Source organism: Piliocolobus tephrosceles, chromosome 19, assembly GCF_002776525.5.
Source record: "Piliocolobus tephrosceles isolate RC106 chromosome 19, ASM277652v3, whole genome shotgun sequence".
Lineage (NCBI taxonomy): Eukaryota > Metazoa > Chordata > Mammalia > Primates > Cercopithecidae > Piliocolobus > Piliocolobus tephrosceles.
The window spans coordinates 57,971,648-57,995,696 of record NC_045452.1 but is presented as its reverse complement, the minus strand read 5'-3'; the positions used below and the strand labels follow the sequence as shown (position 1 = coordinate 57,995,696).

At 33.9% G+C, this 24,049-nt stretch overlaps 1 protein-coding gene across 6 annotated transcripts in view; it reads left to right on the top strand.

The window, feature by feature from the left end:
• The window catches only part of NCAM2 (neural cell adhesion molecule 2), a 506,280-nt gene that overhangs the window by 120,976 nt on the left and 361,255 nt on the right, over window positions 1-24,049 (top strand). The window lies entirely within an intron of this gene.

Here is a 24,049-nt window from a genome sequence, read left to right as displayed (position 1 = left end):
TATCTATATCTATTAGTGTTACTGAAAAGACCAATATATATGCAAAGTCCATAGAGTAGTTAGAAGAGCTAGGGAGCTGACGGTGCACTTAGTACATAATTGATAATTAATGCAGTCAGGCCAGGGGAAGGCTAAATGAGTAGAGATGTTGCAGTAGTGCCAAGTGAGCAATATCTTAGGTCTGTATGACAGATACAAAATTAGTTGCCCCAGTAGTGTTTAATCATATTAGTTTTGTGTTTATAACAAACTTTCAATAAAGTTGGGTTTTACAGTCAGTCTGTTAATAACTGAAGAGTTTCTACCAAGTTCTTCAACTTTGGGTGCATATGAGAATTGTTTTTCTTTAAGATTAACATGTAATTTTATGTTTTTAAAAAACTTACAAACTTACTTTTTGAAATAAATATTTAGGGTATATAATATGAAATTATTGCCCACTCTTCTGTTTCAGCCACAATTGGTGAGCTGCAATTTAATTCTGAAACTAACTACCTGAAATTAGTGCAGACTCCACAGGTTAAGGGCTCAGTGCTCCATAAGACTGTTTCAGTGTAGACAGCAGCTGCAAATAAAGGACCCAGGCCACGCAAACTTCTGAATGATACAAATTCAGGGGTCCCCATGAGCCTCTCAGATTCAATAATTTGCTAGAATGACTCATATAATTCAAGAAAAGTTATTACTCATGTATAATGTAAGATACGATTTAGGAAGACCTTAATGAAGAGACACATAGAGTAAAGTATCCGAGGGTCCAAATACAGAGCTTTGGTGCCCTCTCCTAGTGGAATCAATGTACTCTATTTTCCTGGCATATCGATGTGTTAAACAGCCCAGAAGCCCCTCTAAGCTAGAAGTCCACAATCTTTACTAGGGTTTTATCACACAAGCATGGTTGATTCAACTGTTGTCCACAAGACTGAACTCAGTCTTCAGCTTTCTTTCTTCTCTGGAGGTTGGGCTGGTTCAAAGTTCCAGTTTTCTAATCATATGGTTGGTCTTTCTTGCATGACCAGCCCCCATCCTGAATCTAGGGGCCCACCATGGGTCAGTTCATTTGAACAAAATATCAGATGTGATCCAAGAAGCTCACGAATAACACAGGCACTCCTGTTATTTGGGAAATTCAAGGATTTGGAGTCTCCCTCCCAGGAACCAGGGACAATGGCCAAATTATTTATTACACAACAGCCACCATTTGTGTCACGTTGGAATTCAAAGTCATGTCCATGAGGATAAGAAGTAGGTTGTTGGGTACAGTTTAGATAATTTTGGAATAATTTATTTCACCAGATGTAATAGAATGTAAAATAGTTAAAAATATTTCATTTTATATTTGTTTCTTACTCACTCTCTGCATTATAGCTTTCAGAAATGATGAGAATTTTTGACAGAAGGGATTCTATACCAGGATCTTACTGTGTGTGTCACTGAACCATTTGATAATATATTTAGAGATACTTATTACTTTGTTGATATTCTCATATTTAATTCACCTCATAGTACTTAAAGAAAACTTTATTTTGCCACATCCAGTTACAGAAACAAATTCAGGGAAGGATTTACTTCACACAGATACTTATCTGTAACACACTTGAAGTGTAATTATATTTTCACAAAATAAATTCTAAGATATGATTTCAAAACCACTTTATAGAATGAATGACAACTCTACCGGCAAGTTAAGAAAAATATTTTTCCTATTAAATACAAAAATAAAATGGGTCATGAGTTTGAAAAATATACATAAAACATTAAGATGAATGTTTGCTGATTCACCAGGTTGTAAATTTTCATGAGCAGTTGTGCTTAAAACTTTGTTTAAATACCAGTTTAGCAAATTACTAGCATAAAATATCACAATTTACATATGACTGTGGGCTGTTAAGAGAATGGAATATATTTGAATCAGCAGAAATTCTGTATGAAAAAGAAAGGTCCTCTCAAGTTCATACAATTTGTCTCCACACATTTAGTGTAAAAGTCCAAAGTGTGCGTTACTATATTCCAGTCATATGTTTGACATATGTTCTTAAATGATTGCAGCCATGGAAAAGAGAAAGTTCTTAGTAGTGATTGGCATGTATCATGGTTCAGACAAAGACCTGTAAAAAAACCTGTCAGATTACCCAAAACCTTAGGAAGCAAGTAATCTTTATTTCTCAAAGTTGCCAGCATCAGCACTGATCCGAAATATGTCCGTTATTGGTGAAGAAACCGGATTGATGTTTTATCTGTCAAAAAATATCATGAACAGTAGTTTAAGTTTGCTACTTAGAAGAAATTTGGCAGTTCCTGTGAGGAGATTAAACTGCCTTTATGAATAGATTTAAAAAAAAGGGAAGTCCCAATTGCTTACTCAGTCCTTGTGCTTAAAATAATGAAGAGTCGAATTAGATTCTTTCATCCTCTTTTCTAAATACTAATGTTGAAGCAAAAAGAGATGTTCATATACTCATGTATTTCTGTCCTTGGTGTACGGCATTGAATTAATGATGTCAGGAATATAGACTAAGGAAATACAGTCAGCAATTCCACTGGAGAAGCTTACGGTTCAGTAAAAATAAAGATGAATGCATCGTATTCAGTGTTGACAGCCAAAATAGAGGTCAGTGGGTACCTGTAGGAAAGAAGAGGTTGAAGTACTTCAAAGGCAGTTTACTGAAAGAAGGGAGGCTCTAGAGGGATGTAGGAAGGTAGAAGAGAGATGAAAAGCTCCGGTATTATCCAGAGTACAGCTAGTCTGTTTGGTCTTCTTCTCTGCTATGCTAAATATGGTTTAATTAATCAGCACTCTTCCCTCTTGAAAACATTTTTGTTTGCTTTATTTATTTATTTATTTTTTGCTGAGGTTATTATTAATTGTTAGATTCAAAACATTGAATTGCCACAGTGTTTTTCTTTGCTATGCCTGCGTTGCTTGATATAACATACATGTATTAAGCATTAATAAATTTAGGTCTTTTAAGAGTCATTTTCTGTACAGTTACCAACATGACATGATAATAATAGTTTCTTGTTTGTTTGTACTTTTGTTTCTGTTTGTTTGCTGAGTGTCAGGAACTGTTCTCAGAATTTACATGTGTTATCTATGTAATCATTACGAAAACCTTAAGGATAAATCACTATCATCGCTGCTATTTTTCAGATAAACAAATTGAAGTGAGAAAAATTTAAGTAAAAACAAAAGTTTCATATTTAGTAAGGTGGGACTGAAATACAATCCCATTTTTCTGCTCCCAGAGTCTTGTGTTCTAGCTAATAATTAGTACAGTGGGACCAGTGTGGGTTCTGATGGCCCCAGTTTTCTCCTGGCCCAGTCTGTCTGGATTAGACCAACGCAATGGATGAAAACTAACAATGATTCCTGGAATCACTGCTAGTGTACTTGGAAGTCTCAACCAACACCCCAGGACCCAGAGAAAAATCTGTTTATATTTAGCAAGACTGGACAGCCGCCACCAGGTGGCACTAAATTCAATTAAAACTACATGGCTGCAGTAGCATCCCTGATCATCCTTGGCTGGGCAAATTCAGCCTTATTTTTGTAGTACTGTAACTTACAGAATTGAAACATTTGCACTCCAATAGTCTTGCTTTGATGGAATTTTCTGTGTTTTTATTTGAAGTTAAAAAATATCGAAAATAGATTATTACAATTTCATGGATGATTACAAATACTTTTTTGGAAAAACTATAGAAGTTTGACCTTTAGAAACAGAATGTTAGATTTGCAAAGAAGTTGAAAAGTCATTAATTTTAAACATAAGGAATGACTGAATTACATTTGCAAGATATTTGCAAAGAAGAATTGATATTGCGTGACCTTTCTAGTGAGTAATATAACCCTTAGAGACTAACTGGGCTACCTTTGGTCAGATGACAGAAGTTGGCAGTTATCAAATTGAGTCAAAATCTGTGTTTTCAATTATTTTGTTTCTCTACAAAATTCTAATTTTAGAAACATCATAAGACCAAATGAGGCAATTACAAATTAACTTTTCTTCAGATATTTTTTAAAAACCATTATGATTTTTAGTTAAGTTAATTCATTGCAACTTCCGTGCTTCTTATTTATTTTTTAATTGATTTACTTATTGAGGAAATATTAATTGAGTGATTATTCTATGCCTGGTGTTAAGGGTCAACTAGTGAATCAAACAGATACAAACTTTACCAATGTAGAGTTTACTGTCATGTGAAGAAAAGACAGTTCACAGATAAATAAATAGAGTAACTATCAATTGTGTTAGTTTTATACATGCAACATGTAAAGACTTAAGATAACTATAACTACAAAAATGACTGAATTTGTATCATATACCAGGCACTATCTTAAATGCACTGTTGTATTTAATTCTCATAACAGCCTTTTAAGAGCAATCCTTGGTTTTGGTAATTCACTAGAAAATCTCGGAGGACTCAGAAAGTCTGTGATGTTTATGGATACTGTTCATTCAGGGAAAAATACAGATCAAAAGGGCAAAGGGAAATGGCAGATGGGGCAAATAGAAGCCAGGCATACATTTCTTGGTGTCCCCTACCAGTGTAATGACACCGTACACACTTAATTTTCCCCTAAATGATGAGTGACAACACTTGCAAAGTGCTGTCCACTAGAGTAGTTAATTTCAACTTTGTTGTCCAGAAATTTTATTGGAGTCTCTTACATAAGCATTCAGCACCCTCTAGACTGATTCAGCTACTCACTCCAGCCTCCTTCTAGAGCAAAAACAGATGCTCACATTAAATCACATAGTTTATCCAACTCGTACTCTGACCAAAGGCCTCGGACATACAAGTACTGGTGGTCAACATAAATACAGTGTGGCCCAAGGCCTCAAGCATATATAACCACTCTTACCAGGGAGAATATTCTAAGGAGTATGTTATCTCCAAAAAGCCAGCCAATTCTTTCTTTGGAATTTGGAGAGTTGGGGTAACTGAGACCTGCTGACTTTTTACTTATTCCACCCATCTAGCACTTGGCGTAAACTTTCTTACAGTAAAACTATCATATTTTCCTGAGCATTTATATTTATTATAACATTTATATTTTAATCACATTTATATTTCATCACAGAACAAATCAGTAAAAATTACAGATGTATTTGCCATGTCTTCCCTAATGAATTGACCCTTGTACATATACAGGATATTATTATAGACATAAGTCATTACAATTCATTATTTCTGGGTTATAAGTCAGTTGGGGTCAAAGCAATCTTTCTGCCTTGGTCACAGGCTTGTGCTAAGATGATATAATTAAATTTGACTATGCTATGAGACCTCCCCATAACCTTTCCTGTCTAATGTTGAGGCCATTCTCTAAGGGAATTTGGACCCACCCTGTGATGCCTATTGCTTTATTCCCTGAGAAACCCATTGTATTTTTCAGGTCTGCTTAATAGCTTTCCAGGTACCAAAATAAGGCAAGATATATTTATACAAAGAACACTTTGACATTTAGGGCATACAGCTTCCTGTTTAGTACGTTGTAACCTGGAGCTCCTTTAAGCATTTGGTCATCAAGACTTATATAGTGATAAGTTTCCCAGAAGTTGTATACCATCATATTCTCTGATGGGCCAGTGGGGAGTAGTTTCTTGAAATATCTTTTCAAATGATAGCATTTGCAATAGATGTAACCAGAAGAATAAGAGTCAGGAGACTCTTGCTAACATTGCTGCAATTCCACTCAGTCATTAAAAATTACTTACTTTTAATATTACACATTGCTAGAATTCCACCCAGTCATTAAAAATTATTGCAGATCATCATCACATTGTATGACCATACTGTTACCCAGAATGATGCCTCTTGAGTATGCCAGATTTTTATTTGAAGTTGCTAGGTTCAAATAAAACCACTGTCTTCCTGCTGCATGGATTCCCAAGCAGTAATTTATCCTTCAACACATTGCATCTCTCTCAAAAAGTTTGTTTGGTGGAATAGAATCTCTCTGGTCAGTCACAAAATTCAGACTTAAACGCCATTTCATCAACTTGTATTAATAACCTGCATACAAATATCTTTCACCGTAACCTGCTAACTACCCTTCTCTAAGTATTGCTTTATCTCCAAATGATGCTATTTTGTTGTTTCATGCCCTTTCTCTTTCTCTCATGTGATTAACCTTTATATAAATGGCTTTCTAGATTTTTTTATTGTTTTTGGGGGTAAGCTGAGAATTACTACTGGATGAGTCGGTGGGAATTAAAGTGAACGTTCTTGTATAGTCTGCAGAGAGGACTGCCAATTTTCTCTCTCTCTCACCCTCCCCTTGAAATCTATTGTGCTTTATAATCAGATCGTTGAAAATTTTAGCCATGATTAGATGTAGATTTTGAAGGGAAAAAAAGGATAATCCAATATCTATGATTACTTCTATATAATGATGTAATCTTTGGTTTTAGTTTGAATAGCATACAAGAGATAATGTATTTTTCTTAAAATTGTATAAGCTTGGACTTTAGGAAACAGAAAAAGAAGAGCACATTAACCTAAAGTAAGCATAATAGAACAAATACATCATTGAAATTGAAAACAGGAAATCAAAAGAGAAAAATCAATGTTTAATAAGATTAGATAAGATTAATAAGATTGACAAACTTCATTCTGTTCAGAGTTCCTCAAAAAATAGAAAAAAGAAACAGATGATTGATATCAGGAAAGAAAGTGAGGGCGTCACTACAGATCTTATGGACATTAAAATAGTAAATGAATATTATAAAAATCATCTGCTTACGAAATTTATAATCTACACAAAATATACCAATTCCTTGAATGACAAAGTCTTCCAGAACTCACAAAAGAAGAAATAGGTTATCTGAATAGGCCCATATTAAATAAATTGAATCCATAATTAATACAAAATAGTGCCAATACCATATAGATTCATGGGTGAATTATACCAAACATTTAAGGGAGCAGTTACACTAATTCTCCATGATCTCTTTCAAAGGATAGAAGCAGAGGGAATACATCCTAATTATATATGGTCAGCATTACCCTAATACTAAACTACATAAAGATATTATAAGAAAAAAAAAACTACAGTCCAATATAGCTCATAAACATAGACGCAAAAATCCTCAACAAAATATTAGCAAATAGAATCCAACAATATATAAAAAATAATTTTACTTCACAACCAAGTGGGACTTACTCTGGATATGTAAGGCTGGTTCAACATTTGAAAATCAATGAATACATTTCCTCGTATCAGCAGGCTAAAGAAGGAAAAACACAGGATCCTAGATACAGAAAAAAAATCTAATAAAATCCAACACCCATTCATGATAATAATTCTCAGCAAACAAACAATAGAGAGTAACTTCATCAACTGAAGCTGTACCAAAACCTACAGCCAACACCATACTGGGTGTTAAATTAGAGGCTTCCCCGTTAAGATTCAGGAATAAGCTAAGGATACGCCTTCTCATTAGTGCGTTTCATCATTGTACTGGAAGTCCTTGCTATGCAATACAAAACATAGAAGAAAGGAAAAGACGTACAGACTGGGAAGCAATAAATAAAGCTGTCTTTCTTCACAGATGACAGGGGTGTTTATGTAAAAAATTCAAATAAAATTTTTAACGATCTGATTATAAAGCACAATAGATTTCAAGGGGAGGGTGAGAGAGAGAGAAAATTGGCAGTCCTCTCTGCAAACTATACAAGAACGTTCACTTTAATTCCCACCCACTCATCCAGTAGTAATTCCCAGGTTATCCCCAAAACACAATAAAAAAATCTAGAAAGCCATTTATATAAAGGTTACTCACATAAAAGTAGCAACGTTGAAGAGTATAAGGTTAATGTGTATCAATTACTTTCTTATATATTAGCAATAACCAAATAAAATTGAAACTAAAACACATTACTATGTTAATACCTTCTAAAATGAAATACTAGAGTATAAATCTAAAAAAGGCTAAGAGCTATATGAAGACAATTACAAAACTATGATGAACAGTATCAAAGGAGTACTAAATAAATGCAGATACCTTATTAACTTATATGTAGGAAATCTGAATATTGTCAGGATGCCAGTTTTTTTCCAACTCGATCTATAGATTCAACATAATCTCAATAAAATCATATTCTGTAGATATTAAGAAATGGATATCTGAAGTTCATGTGGAGAGGCAAAAGACCCAGAATGACCAACTCAGTATTGAAGCAGAAGAACAAAGTTGGAAGACTCCATTATTAGACTTCAAGATTTACTATATGTCTACAGTACAGACAGTGTTGTTTTGAGGAAAGGATACAAAAATAGATCAATGAAACCGAGTAGAGGTCTCAGAAATAGACCCACATCATTATAGTCAGCTGATCGTTGATAAAGGAGCAAAGGTGATATACTGGAACAAATATAGTTTTTACAACAAATGATATTGGAACAACTGGATATCCATTTGCAAAAACTGAATCTAGACAATGACCTTAAATCCTTCATAAAAATTAATTCAAATGATCGATCATAGCCCTACATGTAAAATGTAAATCTATAAAACTCATAGAAGATAACAGAAAAAGATCTATGTGACCTTATGCATCGTAATGATATTTTAGGTACACCAAAGACACACTCTGTGAAAGAAATATTTGATAATCTGGACTTCGTTACAATTGAAAACTATTGCTCTTGAAAGACCCTGTCGGGAGAATGAGAAGTGAAGCCACAGACTGAGAAAAATGTTTGCGCAAGATACATATGATAGAGAATTGTTATCCAAAATATACAAGTAACTCTTAAAATTCAACAACAAGAAAATGAACAACTTGATTAAAAATGGTCAAAACCCTGAGCAGACACCTCATCAAAGAAAATATACAGACAACCAGGCATGGTGGCTCATGCAGGTAATCCCAGCACTTTGGGAGGCTGAGACCGGAGGATGGCTTGAGCCCAGAAGTTTGAAACTAGCCTGGGCAACATGGGGAAACTCACTCTCTGCAAATAAAAACACAAAATATAAAAAGTAGCCAGATGTGGTGGCACACACCTTTAGTCCCAGCTACTCAGGAGTCTGAGGTGGAAGGATCGCTTGACCCCGGGGAAGTCGAGGCTTCGGTGAGCCAAGATCGTGCCACTGCACTGAAGCCTGGGTGAGAATGAGACTCTGTCTCAAAAAAATAAAATAAAATATACAGACAGCAAATAAGCATATGAAAAGATGTTGAACGTTATATGTCATTAGAGAATTATAAATTAAAACAATGAGATACCATAGTACCCTTATTATAATGGCCAAAATCCAAAACACTTGACAACAAAAAATGCTAGGGAGGATGTGGAACAAGACGAACATTCATTCATTGGTGGGGTGAATGGAAAATAGTACAGCCACTTTGGAAAACTGCTTGGCACTTTCTTACAAAACTAAACATATTCTTAATATATGATCCAGCAGTATCACTCCTTGGTATTATCCATATGAATTAAAAACTTATGACTGCACAAAAACCTACATGAACAAACATTTATAGTGACTTTATTTAGGATGTCCTGTAGATGAATGAGTAAATTGTAATACATCCAGATAATTGAATATTATTCAGCACCAAAAAGAAATGAGCTGTCAAATAATGAAAAGTCATGGAGGAAGCTTAAGTGCATATTACCAAGTAGAAGAGCCAATGTGAAAACACTACCTGCTGTACAATTCCAAGTATATGAGACTCTGGAAAAGGCGAAACTCTGGAAACAGCAAAATGTTCAGTGGTTTCCAGGGTTTGCAAGGGAAAGGATGAATAAGGGGAACACAGAGGCTATTTAGGGCAGCGGAATTACTCTGTTTGATACTTAAGTGGTGAATACACATATCACTACGTGTTTACCAAAATGCATGGAATATATATTATGAGTGAACCTTAATGTAAGCCATAGAATATGCATGATGTTGATGTATCAATATAGGTTCATCAGTTGTAACAAATGCAGCACTGTGGCATAGGGTGTTCCTAGAGGAGGAAGGCTGTGCTTGTGTAGGGACAGGGCTATGTGGGAACTCTCTGTACTTTCTTGTCAAGTTTGCTGTGAACTTAAAACAGCTCTGAAAAATAACATTTATTGATTGCTAAAAAGAAATCTTATGAGTTGTGAACTTCTGCCTTTCATTTGAAGGGTTTTGGAAACACTTTTCAGCTTTAGATTTTGATATTGTAATAGATTACACAGTCAATTAGACAGGGGTGTGGTAATACCTTTATAATGTGATACTTTCAGCCACTGTTGTGATTAATTGCCATGCATTAAACATTGGCTGAGAAATGACACTTGAAAATGATTTAAACAGGTTCTAAACTAGGGGATGACAAGGACTTGTAGCATGTTTTCTTAAGGAAATATTCCAGATTACAAATGCCTATACAGCAATGTTCAGTAAAAGATGAAGCATATAAAATTTAGAAAAAAAAAGTAGCTAGAACTAAACTGTAATGAACACTCATGTTTGCTAGACACTGGTAATAAGAGAATTTGCATGAATAATGTTATTTAATCCTTCCTTTATCCCTAGTTGGTAGGGTATATTTTATCTTATTCTGATATTGAGAAAACTGTGAGGTACTCAGAGGTAAATAAATTGCTCTAAGTGACACAGAAAATGTTGAAGTCAGATGTCATATGGACACTCACCTCTGAAGTGTACCTTGTAGCAATTTTCTCATACTGGTTTCCACTTTCCTGTGTTGTTTTTCTTACCCACCCTTGACTGCCACAGACTGGAATAGCGAGGGCACTGAGTTTTGAAGAAAATATTTGATGCAACCATTTTTCGAGGTCAGTAGGCATCTGACAAGATTGATGGGCAAAGAGAAACAAAACAATAAGGAATATTTTGAAAATCTTATATATAGCTAAAAGGTAGTACAGCTGATTGAATTAAAACACGGGATAAATTATTGTACTCGAGAATGCTGATGGGGGTAGAATCAAAGGTCAATGTTCAATCAGCAGAATCATTTTTTTCCCTTGGTAGGTTAAATGGAAGGAATTATTCTAATTAGTATAGTGCTATAGCTTGTACATTATTTATATTTCTAAATTGCAAGACTTCAGTCCCTTATGTTTTAAAAAGCCTAATCACTGTAAGCAAAATTAATAAATTTGATGTCTTTTTTTCCTCAAATAACCTTAATAAATCAGCGTAACACACGTGGGCTGTGGCTTTTCCACATTTTGATTTTTTTCCTCACCAAATATAGATCATATTTTTTCCTTTTTTTTCTGTCTAGTGCCCTATTTAATGGGCATTTGTTTCCAATTGTTTTTGGACAGAACAGTGACAAAATCATCAGTTTGATAAATTAAGAGGAAAAAGTAACAGATTTTCACATACTGGAACCTCAGGCCAAAAATTTTTAAAAAGTTTTTAGATGCACTAACACCACCTTTATTTAAAAATATTATAATATTTGTAACATTTTACAAACCTTTAAACCATAAAATGAACTTCCTTAGACATGTGTTTCATTTCATTTGAATCATGAGATTTTTTTAAATGTCTTTTTTTCCTAAACTTTTTATTCTAGTCATGTGCCATCTGTAAGTCTGAAAAGTTCTTCTGTGAAATGACACTTTAAAATAACTCTTTCTTAGCATATACTTTACATGCGCATTGCATATTGTACAGTTTTAGTCATATTTAACTATATAATTACTTGATTGCCATTTATAAAGTTTGGCATAATTATATGTGAGAAGCAAGTGCATTGGTTTAAAAGTATTTCAGCATTTAACTGGATAAAGTGTTTTCTCTCACTAAATGACACTATCAATTTTATCTAGAGCTGCAGGCGATTCATTAATACTTTAGTAGTTGAATATATGACATTTAAAATATTTATCTAACTGAAAATTGGACACTTATAAACTGCATCAAACATGCTGTTGGCTGAGATTTTTCTTAAAATTTGTGAACATTTGAAGTCTCTTCACATATACTTCTCAACTTATATTTTCCAAATACATATTTTATAAAGAAGAACTACTAAAGAAATAAATTAAAAAATAAAACATTTTTGTTTATTTCACTTTTCCTGTTTGATCCTTTCAAAATTTACCCAGTATATTATTTATGAGACTCAATAAGGATAGACTTGACTAATGATTATAGTGTGAAATGTATCTTCACTTCTTGCAAGGGAATTTGAGAGGGCAGAGTACTGTAAATAATTAATGTAACATTATGCCTGAAGCATAGAGGGTATTCAAATGTTGTGGAAATGAATTAGAACAATTATTCCTTTTTTTGTATATTTAGTAACATACAAGAAAATTTATCTACTGATGGTAGAAAGATATCCCAGGGAACTATTTGTAGTTAGTTGCTAATTCCTTGGTATTCATTGGAAAGAAAGTAGACAATGTTCAATGGAATTAAATGTGACAAATAATGTTATGAAGGGTTTTATATATATATATATAGTATTATACTTCAGAGTAGTTGCATTTCAGAGTAATACAGACTTGCTTAGAGACACATTAGTAGACTTTTTTCCCATTTCTTTTATAAGGTTGTCAATAGCAATAAACCTTATATTTAGGTAGAAGTGTACCACGGCAGTGAAGTCTGAAATAATGTATTTTCTGCATCTTAATTTAGTGAACATTGAAAGACAGAGTAGTGAATGACCATGAGAGTATTCTTTTGAAACGTGCTAAATTGAGTTTATTTAGTCATTTCTGTAGATTTCCTTAGGGCAAGGCAAGAACGTATCTCTAAAAGAAATGCCATAAAACCTCTTTTGAGAGCGGCATAGACAGTTGGATGTAAATACACTCATATCCTGGTGTATTAAATACTGAATCGTCCTACATCTTTGGAATAATGATTAGCATACTTAGATAAACATCCCAGATACGATTCAAACTATCTGCCATATGTGTCGTTTTTTATAAATGAGACTTCTGATGAAACTTGAAGCTACAACATAAAGCTTCTGTGTGGCATGATTAGCATACCCCCAGATTTGAAAGGTTGCAAGACCTAGGATTGGCATACAGGTGTGAAAATTAGAGGCTTTTTTTTTTGGGGTGGGGGGAGGTTTCACTCTTGTCGCCCAGGCTGGAGTGCAGTAGCGCAATCTCAGCTCACTGCAACCTCTGCCTCCCAGGTTCAAGTGATTCTCCTGCCTCAGCCTCCCAAGTAGCTGGGATTATGAGTGTGCACCACCACGCCTAGCTAATTTTTGTATTTTAGTAGAAATGAGGTTTCACCATGTTGGCCAAGCTGGTCTCGAACTACTGACCTCAGATTGTCATCAGCCCACCTCGGCCTCCCAAAGTGCTGGGGTCACAGGTGTAAGTCGCCGCGCCTGGCCCACAAAACTTTTCTTTAAAGAATCAGTCATCCATTCCTTTGCATGGAGCATATTATGTGATAGGAGTGCTAGATTTAGAAAATAAAACACAAGATACCTAGTTAAATTTAAATTTCCAGTAAGTGACGAATGCTTTCCTATTAATAATATAAGTGTCTTTCACGCAATATTTGGAACATATTTCTAGGAAAAACATTAGTTTTTATTGGAAAAACAAATTGAATTGGGTTTCCTGTATTTTCTCTAGCAAGCCTATAGTAAGACAGCTTGGGGACAGATAAGGAGCAGCATCATTTTTGCCGCATGACTAGTGCTGTCTAGGGGATAATGAATTTCCCACAGACTATGTTTCTGGAAGGCAATAAGTATAAATTTTATTTTTTTAAATTGAATTATTTCACGAAATATTTGCTAAGTGCCTGCTTAATGTAAGAAATCCTGTTAGGTGCTTGTCAGGGAACTAATAAGATCACTGCCTTTAGGGAGAAAACAAGTTTAGCTAGGAGACAGGAAATTAAAATAATAATAATAATAATAAAACACCAACAGTTTAATTACAAATAAAGAAAACTGTCATGAGAAAAGAGAGCTGTCTTTAAATAGAAAGGCCAGGGAAGGGTTAACTGAGAGGCTATGTTTTGAGCTGAGGAGTGAAGACAAAGAATGATCTGAGATAGTCATGTCCAAAGCTAAGAAAAGAGCTTTCTAAGAACTGGGAATCTGTACATAATAATACCCTAAATCAAGAAAGGACTTGACATGGAGTGTAATGGAAAATTATTTCTAGAACATAGTGAAAAGTCAAATTATATAGATCCTTGCAAGTCATAGTAATAAAGTTTTTTTTTTATTTAAATTAAAGAGAAATAGGATGGCTTAAAACAGAAAAATAACATAATTTGCTATGTCTTTTCAGATGAGCCTGGTTAACAGAATAGATGGTAGGAGAGCAAGAACACAAACTGGGAAACAAGTCAAGATGTAAATGTGGTAATCCGGGGTCAAGGGGTAGGGAAGACTGGTGATGGTAGACTTGAAAAACCAGGGTGGTGGCTGGGTGCGGTGGCTCAGGCCTGTAATCCCAGCGCTTTGGGAGGCCGAGGCAGGCAGATCACAAGGACAAAAGATCAAGACCACGCTGGCCAACATGGTGAAACCCTGTCTCTACTAAAAATACAAAAATTAGCCAGGTATGGTGGTGGGTGCCTGTAGTCCCAGCTACTCGGGAGGCTGAGGCAGGAGAATGACGTGAACCCGGGAGGTGGAGGGTTGCAGCGAGCCAGGATCATGCCACTGCACTCTAGCCTGGGCGACAGAGCAAGACTCCATCTCAAAAAACAAACAAACAAACAAAAACAGGGTGGTAACACTAAAGATAGCAAGAAGTGGATTAATTTAAAGTTTGCTTTGGAATTAGTGAGCAGGGTATGTAGAAACTGTTAAGGATTTAGTTGTTAAGTCTGATAGAAAATGAGAATGAATCAGGCTGCTTCTGTGCTTTAGCTGAGAGTAGCTAGTGTATTTATTCAGAGAGGGAAGCCAGGAAGAAAAGAGATTTGTGAAGTAGAATTCAGTGTTAGTGATCGGTAGTGACAAACCGGTTTGTACTATGGTAGGGTATCCACATTACTTCTGGATTGATTCCTAAAATGAGTAGCCCAACATTTCCATCTGATACCCAAAATAACTAATTTTATGTCTTTAACCTTTTGTTTCTTTCCTTGTCCCCAGAAGATTAATTCTCTGCAGAAAATTTGGTTTAAAACAGAAATGCCTGGTTAACTTTCTGTTTAAGAAATGTCCAGTAGTTATTCTAAAAAAGTGCATTAGACGTTCTGTGAGTTACCAGGGGTGCAGAAAACTAAAAGAGAGAGAGAGAGAAACAGAGAAAGAGAGAGAAAGAAAGAAAAGAAAGAAAGAAGAAGGAAGGGAGGGAGGGAGGGAGGGGGGGAAGGAAGGAAGGAAGGAAGGAAGGAAGGAAGGAAGGAAGGAAGGAAGGAAGGAAGGAAGGAGGAAGGAAACTGTGACAAACTGGACTCTTTCAGTTATGAAATAACACCTGTGAATTACTGGCAGCCCTAGGCTATTTGTATGACTGTGTTACCATCTCTGAATCACTTGACTGGAACTCTTAGATCAAATCAATCATACATTATCAGCCTGCATTGATAACACAATGCCATTTCCAATGTATTGGACCAAAAGTATCACCAGAATAATTCAGAAAAAAACATAAATACTGAGAAATAGAGTGTCATTCCAACCATCTATATATAGTTGAAATATCCTTCTAATGGTGATGGGTAATCATAACTGAATTTCATTATTAACCATCTATCTTTCATATGTATTGCTAATTTGATATTCTAACATATTCTTACCTAATATCAATCTAGTTTTAACAAAATATTAACTCTAGAGTTTGCCTGAAAATGTGAATGGATTCTTGACACATTTATACAATGTAACAAAGAATATTGAAACATGAACAAAATAAGAGTCAAAATATTTTGAGGGGGAAATTGATAACATTTTAAGACAATTTGAAAGTCAGAATATTTTAAATGTTTTTTTTTTTAATATTGCTTTCCATTAGGAATGTTTGAAGTTATTTCCTAAATAAAAATATTATATATTTAATTTTCCATGTTGAATACAATCAGGAAATTAAACTAAACCAAAGTTTGGTTTAAATAGGCATTTTTCTGTACTGCAGAATTGCTGTACTAGTTACTTACGCTCAGGATTATAGAACTGTTTGTTGATGGAATAGTTAAGAAACAAAAAGCAAAAAGAAAACAACAGAGGCTGGAAGTTAAAATCTCCTAACAGATTATAACCAAAAATTACACCTAAATATAAATGTCTAGCCTGAATTCAACATCAGTGCCTGTTTACTTAGAACACTTATAGTTACTTTATTGGATCAACCATACTTAATTTATTCTGTAAAGGCAATTTCAGCCACATTTTAAAAAGAAAGAAAGGGAAAGAATATGTTGTAGGAGCAATTGTGAAAATTATCTCCCAGTGAACTTTTTTTATTCAAGAGATCTTTAGATACAGCAGAAACTTAAATGAAAATTGTGTAGATCCTATGTTTACTAATTCAGTGCTAGCAAATTATATCCTACAAATAAGTCAGTGTTAAACCCTGTTTGTTATTTTCCTTTGTAATTACTATAACTACTTTCTAAATATGTTATGTATTTGCTTAAATATTTCACCCATCATATATCTCTGACTCAAAATCCGTATTTATTCATTATCTTTAAAAGTGCATTTGCAGACTGTCTAGAAATGTACTATTACATGTTTCATTGAATTTTTATGAACAGTTTTAGAAATATTTATTAAGTAGCATTACCAAATGCACCTGAAATGCTCACCATTTCACATGAACAACAACCAATTATAAGTGAATTATAGTGCTGGTTTTATTTCATAGTCATCTACCAAAAATAGCACATTTTACATAAATATTTAAAGTCAGTAAAGTGAAAGGAAGTCATGTATGACATTAATTTTTAATGAAATCCTTATTTTATAAAAAGTAATGCAATGTTAACATGTATTCCTTTCCCTTTCATTTTCTCACCTACTCTCTTTCTCTCTCTCCTCTCTCTCCCTCTCTTTTTTTCTCCCTCTCTCCCTCCTTTCCCTTCCCCTCTCTTCTCATCCCCTGCCCTCCCCACTTTCCTTCCTTTCTTTCTTCCTTTCTTCCTTCCAACAATGAACTGAACACTTTCCTCTCAATGAAATGAATTGACTTCACCTTCCTTGTCATATTGACCATAACTGCTTTTACCATGGGACATTATAATGATAGGTAAGTTTATAAAATAAAAATAGAACATGTTGCTTGATAATGTCTGTCACATATTTTATAAAAACAGTTTATATATTATTTGATTTTAGATTGAATAGGAATTAAGGTGTGTTTTAATGTCATTGCACTGAAATTAATAATTTAAGTTGAAAATCATTTTATCTGATTAACTTAAACACAAGGATATTAACAATTTAGTTACATAATAAAAACAATTTATTGCTGTTTTCTTCTTACAACGAAAAGCAATTCACATTTTTTAAAATGAAAGCAACTAATCTGGATGAATTAATTTATCTATATTTTTATTTCTAGTAGAACAATGATAAGGCTGAATTCCATTGATATTCTTGATTTTTCTTTGGCTAAAATAAGAAAGAGAGAGATAGAATTTGAGACAGAGAGAGCAATGACTAGTTCAGCTAGTGGTAAATACAGTCACTATTGCCTTCTTTTAATTGTAATCCAAACATTCAGATTTTTAAGTTAATTTCTGATTGCTTCATATTTTCCTCCACAATTGTTAATTTTTAGATAAATGGTTCATTCAGCAAAGCAAAACCTTACCTTTCTGATTTTTTCCAGAGAAGCAGATATTTTCTATGAAAGGAATTTAATACAAGAAAATACTATACATTATGTTTATGCTATGAGCCAGACGCTGAGGTGGAAAGAGATGAATTAGACACATTTACTAACCTCATAGTCCAGGATCTCCGTATCTGTATTTTTAATGTATGTTAGAATTAATAATCTACCTTTACCTATATTAAATTTTATAAGCTTTTATTCTAGTCTATATTATTTTACAGAAGTAGAAATCACGTAAAAGTATCATAATTACATTTTTTAAATAATATATTTTTAATATGTATATATTTTCTAAAAAATGATTAACTATTGTCACTACCTATGAAATGGTTCTCTTATGCTTGGACTTCAGGCTTGAAGAGACTATACATTTTGGCAGTTCATCAGTATCAGATATTTGCAGAGTACAAGGTGAAATTTTCTTACAAAGGTGGTGTCTACCTTACAAGTCCTTGAATTACTGAGGGTAGATTCAGAGATGAAAGCTCATAATATTCAAATGTTGTTCAGGCCAGAGGGGCTAACACATAAATTCTAATAATTATCAGAGCTTTCAGAGCTGCCTCTGAACTTTTATGCAAGAGTTTCATGAAATTAAGGTTTGACATGAATTCTAATGAATATAAGATTAGGAGACTTTATATCTTAATGAATTTAAGATTTAAGATTCATTCTAATGAATGAATGAATAAGATTATGAACCTTTATATCTTAAACAAAGTAATAATTACCAGCTTTATCTTGATTTCTTTTGAAACAGCTACTTGGAAGCGTCTACTGACTATATTTGCTGATTGTATTATTAATTAATATTTTCTGATAGTCTACTTGATATATTTCTTATGCTGTATATTTGAAAGCAGTACAAAATCGAGTATACCTGAAACAAATTGAATTTTTAGCCTAGATTTCTTTTTTTCCTCCCCTCATATACTCCTTTTCCTTAAGAAATTGTTCTCTTGGCGTGAAATCACTAATCAGAAATTCCAGTCAATTCTAAAATGACATTCTCCCCTCATGCTATTGGTGTTAACTATTATTAATCCCAACAGCTGTTGTCTTCTTTTATGTGTGACATTTGTCAAGAAGCCATGCCGGTGGTTTCAGCTAATTATTTTGTATCTGGACTGTTTTATTCAAACTAGAAAATATAGTTACTTCCTTATAGAAGTAAACATCTCTGGTTAATATATGTGTCAATTTCATGGATAATAGACAGTTGTTTTCAGGTCAGTTTTTTTCAAGTGCAGATGTAGGACATCATGGATTGACTCCAGTGTAAACTGCAGTGTCAGGCATATCCCCAGGATGTAGCACAGTGGATCCACAGAGGGAGGACTCAACTGTTGTTTCAGTTTTCTGTTGATGTGTAACAAAACAGAACTAAACTTCATAGCTTAACAGAAAAACAATTCATTATTTCTCATAATTCTTTGTTTGATTGAAAATTCCCTTTCATTGTCAACTGAACACTGGACTGCCAGACAGTCCCAAATGGCCTCCCTGAAATGCCTGACTGTTGGTGCCACTGCCATCTGGGAGATCAGCTGGAGCTTTTGAGCAGGACTTCATTTGTCCTTCATGTTGGCTTCTCCTCATCACTACTTGGCCTTCCTCACAGACTGATGGCTACCATCCAACAAAGGATAGTTCCAATGGGTGGTGAAAAGCTGTGTAACTGTTAAGACCCAGACCTCAAAGTTAAACAGTGTTACATTTTCTCAATAAAACAATTAAATAAAAAATTATAATTTTATGGATACATAATAGTTGTACATTTTATGAGATACATGTCATAAATTCTATTTAGATATTCTACCCATTTTTAATCAGATCTGTTTGCTATTACGTTGTTTGAGTTCCTTATATATTTTGTTATGAATCCTTTGTCAGGTGAAGAGTTTGCAAATATTTTCTTCCATTTTATAGATTGTTTCCTCACTCTGTTAACTGTCACTCTTACAACATTCAATTTGTTGAAAGAGTTTGTGAGATGAGATTACAGTCAAATAGGTAAATCTACTTTACCTTCTTTTAACTACTAAATAATATAATTTGCTTATTCAACAAATATTAATTGCTATGCTGAAGATACAGATGTTTCCAGAGAAGCAGACATTTTCTATGAAAGGAATTTAATACAAGAAAATACTATACATCAAAGATCAGCTTTTTATCTATTCAAACATTCATTCACTAATTAGTTTTTGCCTTGTTTCACAAGAGGTTAGCATATTTATTGTGGTTTTTGGTAAAGCACTCTAAAACAGTATCATAAAATGAAGCAAGCCATCATCCTAGAAAGAAGGAAGAGTTATATAGAGAAATGAATACACTGTATTAATGTGTCAAGCCTCAAACTGTACCAATGCTGTGAGAAATTCAGGAACAAAAAGTAATTTAGTATGAAGTTATCAACATGATATTTCTCAGAAATGTGTGGTATGTATGCACATGTGTTTTAAAGAACGTTATGATATTCTGTGATCATTGCAAGTATATGAGTGGGACATTTTCTTTTCTCATGAGTACTTCACCTTCAGTGTTGTTGAAAACAAGCTATATTCTGAAACCTAACCTACTGATCAAACTATACATTTGTACGTTAGAAAAGGGCTTGCTTTGATTACATTTTTAAAAATGTAAGCACAGTTTTGTATGCCTTTGCCTAGATATCTTTCCGTTGTCTTGAGTTTCACTGAAATAAGGGAATATGCCAGTAGGAAGGAAAGGACTTTTGATTTGAGTTCTAATTTTTTATCATATTTAATGGAACACAGCTACTGTGTATATTTAATAGTTTCCTCTGTAAATAGGTAGTAGTTAAATGTGTCTCTTTACAGACTTACCATTTCGTAGTCCATAAATAATCTCAGCATTTTATACAACTGAAAACCTATTTAGTATGAGAATGGAATAAATAGTGTTAAGGCAGAATTATACAGTTTACAATAACCAATTTGTTCTCATGCTTACCCAGTTACCAAAAACTTGTTGCATGCTTGTTGTGTGCATTGTCAAAAATTAAAATAAAGTCTTATTTCTCTTAAAATATGAATTTTGTGAATGTGCGAATGACTGATGGCCACACATCCTTTGTAGGACAGCTGCTCGTCAATTAGGCCCTTTCTTGTCTTAGGGTCTTTACACTTTCTGATACTTCTACTGAAAAGCCTTTCTGCAGACACTTTCAGAACTTGGCTTCTTCATTCCTTACTCAGTTCTTTTCTGAAATGTTTTCTTCTTTGTGACCGTTCCTTTAGTCCTTCAGTGTTTCTTATCCTCTTCCTACGGTTTTTTCCTGCACAGTATTTATCACCATCAGACAGATCTTGTATTCATTTATCAGTCTGCTGCCTGTCTCCCTGTTCCATTGGATGTAATCTCTGTTGCCACAGGAAATAGTTTTTAGTTTAGTGTTGTTTACAGCCAGTCTTGGTGGCTTATGCCTATAATCCCAGCACTTTGGGAAGCTGAGGTAGGAGGATTCTTTGAGCCCAAGAGTTTGAGACCAGCCTGGGCAACATGGTGAGACCCCTAAAAAAATACAAATAAAATCTCTAAAAGAGTACAAATAAAAATACTGTTCATTACTGCATCCCCAGCATCTGGAATAGCTACCAACACATAGTAGTCACTTAGTAATATTTTTGAACCAATAAATTGATCATTATTTAGGAAATGATAATTCAACATTAAAACTAATGAAGTATTTGACAAATATATTTTAACTGGTATTGATATAAACCTTCCCATGTTGATTCATGTAGAGTATTATTTAGTAACTTTATAATAATGTTAAATTGCCTAAGAGCAGTTGGAAATCTATATTAGTTTCCACATTGACACACCTCACACAGTGTAAGAGGCAAACATCTCTACCATGAATTCTCCGAACAGTAGAAAAATGTTTTAATAAATGGTTAAGGTTGAGTGTGGTTACTATTTTCAGATTAAATCCAGAGTATGTATTTTCTGATGAAATGAATTCCTCCAGTTTTACTCTGGCCTTAAGTTGCAGAGACAGTAGCTTCAACTTTGATATTCATCTCTATTATCCCAGCTATTAATGTGATTCATGGTACTGAATAACATCTATAAATTTTGTCATGTGTCTGTTTTATCATTTTCATTAGTGTTTTGCTCTAGTTGAATTGGCTTTGATAAAATTTATATTAGCTATCTTCACCAAGCCAATTTTATTTTAGCTATTCAATTTAGAATGTTACTTCACATGCAATAGCTATCATACCCCAGTGCTCTGGAAAGGCAATATCTTTGTAAAATATACTTTGGTTATGATTTTAACAGAGATTAGCACTTGGCAACTTGACATGTCGGGCAATGTTGTTCCTACTAAGATATATGTAGGCCTCATCCAAATCATTTTAGTCACTTACTCAAAGTGTTCTATGGAACATTTGCTCTTCTGTGAGATAAAATAAATAGTCCAGGAAAAATAAGATAATTTAATAATTTTTAAAACCAAATTTTGAACATGTACTTTTATAATGTTTGTATTAAGTAATGCAATACAGATGGTAAATCATTCAACCAGCAGTAACTATGCATACATTCTGTGATATACTTGGTGCTAAAAATATGGTCTGGGAATAAGTAGCAGTTTTTGAGAAGCTACTAAGTCTTAGGCACGGTGCTAAGGATGTTGTATAAATTACTTTATGCAGTCTGTACTACAACCATATGAGACAGGCATTTATTTATTATTTCCATTTTATGGAAGAGGAAATTCAGAGACAGCAAGGTTAAAAAGTTTGCCTGGGTCACATAACTGATACATTATGAAGCCAGAATTAAAATGCTTGTGGTTTGACTTCAGAAGCAACACTCTTAATCTCAGTGCTGTGATGGCCCCCACATAACTGTGAATAACAGAGCCACTGCGGATAGTGTGTATGAGAGAGAGACACAAACAGATCTGTCTTTACTGTGAAGTGAATTTTATGGCAATGGTAAGTAAGAGATGTCATGAGGACATATTAGTGGGGGCAGCTAAATCAGCTTTGGGAGGTAAGGACATGAGGAAATGGTAAGGGGAGAGGCCTTGTATATCTTTTCACTGTCATATTCCCCAACCTGGCCATGGCAGTACTTGGCAAGAGAATGTGCTGAACAGATACTGCTGAACTGGTAAATATGATTATAATGTAGATGAGTCTGAGACTTACTTATTCTACACCTTGTTATATTCTTACTGTATTGTATCTAAAACAACACCTCAATATTACTGGCCAAGAAGACTAAGTGTCACTCCAATTTGCTACAGTAAGGCTACATTGGAAAAATAACAAAAAAATAAAATTAAAAGAAAAACCAACCAACTTCATGATCCCACATTTTCATTTTAAAGATCTAGCAGTTGATATATGTAAAGAGATGGGATTGAATGCTGACCACTACATTTTAATCAGTTTATGATCCTAATAAGAATTTACCAGAATGTTTATTATCTTAGGTATTAAAATGATAAAGGAGAAAAACATTTGTTTTCTAATACTTATATAGTAATAAAAGTGTTACTTGGGAAATGTGTTTTGGCTTTGAAGGGATTTTACTATTATTGTACAATTTTTGTTTCAATTATATACAGTGCTTTGAAAAGAGGTAATTTAGCTTATTGAGGTCATACTTCTGATAAAATTAAGGTTAGGGAATTTGTGGAGGAAAGGATACAACCAGGGAATTCGTTCCTATAACGACATGGGAAATGCTAATAACTTCACTTGCCAATGGAGTGCTTTAAAGTTGGGATTTATAAAAGAAAAAAAAAAGCAAAGGAAAAAGTAATCTTTTATGATACCTTCAAAGAGTGTTGAACATTCTCTGTTTTCACTGTGGAGTACATTTTGGCACGTTAAAGGCTGATAGCGTCATACAATGGTTCTCAAAATGGGCTGCTTCTTAGAATCACCTTGGGGATCCTTTAAAATCTGATGTCTGGGCTCCCCCTATAGATTCGGATTTAATTGGCACAGGATGCAGACCTGGGCATGAATACATATGGTTAAGCTCTCCAGGTGATTCTAATGCACAACCATTGTTAATAATAACTAATCCAGACCTCTATAGCACATTAAAATCAGGATGGTTATTGATTGGAAAGAGTTAATATTCAAATAACAGTGTCTCTATGTCACATCCCAGTTTCTTGCCAATTTTCCATTCTAGTAAATACCTAGAGTATTAATATTGAAAGAAATTGTTCCTTGTTCTCTTGTTCTAATGAAATGAATCAACATTGAAAACCCTAGGCTATTTCTAGGAAGAGAA